The following is a 2,437-nucleotide window of genomic DNA, read 5'->3' as shown; positions in this document are numbered from 1 at the left end:
GGGTCTCTCTTGGTGCTGCCAATAAGAAAATGACGAGCTCTTACATACAAAATAGAATAGAATTCTTTATTGGCCAAGTGTGATTGGACACACAAGGAATTTGGTGTATATGCTCTCAGTGTACATAAGGAAAATAAAATACATTCACAGAGAATAAAAAAGATACAACACTTAGAGATAGTCAAGGTTATTAATAAGCTATCAAATCATGCAGGAAACAAAAACAATAAAAATGGAAAGATACAAGCAAAATGGTTATAGTCATAAGTGGGAAGAGATAGATACTAGTAAAAAAGAGAAGAATAATAGTAATACAGTCTTAGTAAATTATTTGACGATGTTGTGGGAATTAGTTGTTAAGCAGAGTGATGGCATTCGGGGAAAAAATGTCCCTGTGTCTAGTTGTTCTCGTGTGCAGTGCCCTATAGCGTTGTTTTGAGGGTAGAAGTTGAAGCAGTTTATGTCCAGGATGTGAGGGGTCTGTAGATATTTTCACAGCCCTCTTTTTGACTCATGCAGTATACAGATCCTCAATGGAAGGCAGGTTGGTAGCAATAGTTCCCCCCCCCCCCAGTTCTAATTATCCTCTGAAGTCTGTGTTTGTCTTGTTGGGTTGCTGAGCCAAACCACAGTTATGGAGCTGCAGATGACAGACTCAATAATTCCTCTGTGGTACTGAATCAGCAGCTCCTTTCTGCTGCTTTCTGCTTTCTGAGTTGGCGTAGAAAGAACATTCTTTGTTATGCTCTTTTGATCATGTTTTTGATGCTAGGTGTCCATTTTAAGTCTTGAGATATGATGGAAATTTGAAACCTAGAAACTTGAAGGACTCTACTGCTGATACGTTGCTGTCTGGTATTGTAAGAGGTGGTAGTATGGGAGTTTCTCCTAAAGTCTACCACCATTTCTACGGTTTTGAGTGCATTTAGTTCAAGATTGTTCTGGTTGCACCACAACCTAGTTGTTGGACCTCCCGTCTGTATGCATGCATACAGTGGTGGGATTCAGCCAGTTCGCACCACTTCGGGAAAACCGGTTGTTAACTTTCTGAGCAGTTTGGCAAACTGGCTGTTGGAATAAATCATTAGGGCACAGAACCGGTTGTTAAATTACTTGAATCCCAACACTGCATGCATATATATACACACACACACACACACATATATATATAAAGGCAATCTCATAAAAATAATATTTGGGGCATCTTTTTTCCTTTTGTGTACACAAAACTTTTTTTTCTTTGTTGTTGTTGGACACTAACACTTTGTTAGTGCTGGATCTATGTTTCTTTGTTGGTTCTGTTTTGTTTGTTTTTCTGTTTTGTATTTTATCTTTTATGATAAAACAAAATAAATATATTTAAAATAAGAAAAAGGCAATCTCATTTCCTGCCCATTTTTATATAAGTTCCATCTACCTCTACTTTGTTATCAGTACAAAGTAAAATTCAGGAAGATACTGAGCTTTCCCATCACACATAAAAACTAATGGGCAGAGGGCTAAAACTGCATTTAGAGAAGGCCATGTTTCAAATTAGTAGTTGGTTCTGATTGTCCCTATTACGTGGTGGCTCAGGGGCTAGGACGTTGAGCTTGTCGATTGAAAGGTCGGCAGCTCAGCGATTCGAATCCCTAGTGCTGCCATGTAATGGGGTGAGCTCCCGTTACTTGTCCCAGCTTCTGCCAACCTAGCAGTTTCGAAAGTACGTAAAAATGCAAGTAGAAAAAATAGGGATCTTTGATGGGAAGGTAACAGCGTTCCGTGCACCTTTGGTGTTGAGTCATGCCAGCCATATGACCACGGAGACGTCTTTGGACTCTTCGGCTTTGAAACAGAGATGAGCACTGCTCCCTAAAGTCGGCAACAATTAGCACGTATGTGTGAGGGGAACCTTTACCTTTACCTTTTTACTCTGCATTGTTGCTATTAAAATACTTAAAGTCTGTAAGCAAATTAGTTATGCCAAATTGGAAAAAAGAAGATAAATATTTAACTCTGGAATTTAAAAGTTGTTTTCTAAATTAGAGAAAGAAACATGTTAATCTTGTTCATATCTTTGCAAGGTGGTGATAATGAGGCTAGAACCAGTTTTTGCTCAGGCTAGAAAGCAGAAGACTGTAAACTCTAGTCTGCTTTAGGAATAAAATCAGCTAGATAGGTTTGGGCCAATCACTGTCTCAGCCTTAGGCAGGGTGAAATGGCAACCTATGTCCAAAAAAACCTTGTTATGAAAACTGCAGGAACTTGTCTGGGGAGTCTCTTCAGAATCAGACATGGTTTAACAGAAGGAATTAAAAAAACAACCTGTTTTTTACTACGGGACAGTGATTTGTTATTACCTGCTTTCAGGATATACTTTTAAATTTCCCAGTCTATTTATGGGCCCAATATTCCCTCATAATCTTTATTCAAGCACTAAGCAAACTTGACCCTACTT

This window comes from Ahaetulla prasina, chromosome 4 (assembly GCF_028640845.1).
Source record: "Ahaetulla prasina isolate Xishuangbanna chromosome 4, ASM2864084v1, whole genome shotgun sequence".
Taxonomy (NCBI): domain Eukaryota; kingdom Metazoa; phylum Chordata; class Lepidosauria; order Squamata; family Colubridae; genus Ahaetulla; species Ahaetulla prasina.
Note: the sequence above shows the minus strand (reverse complement) of the source record.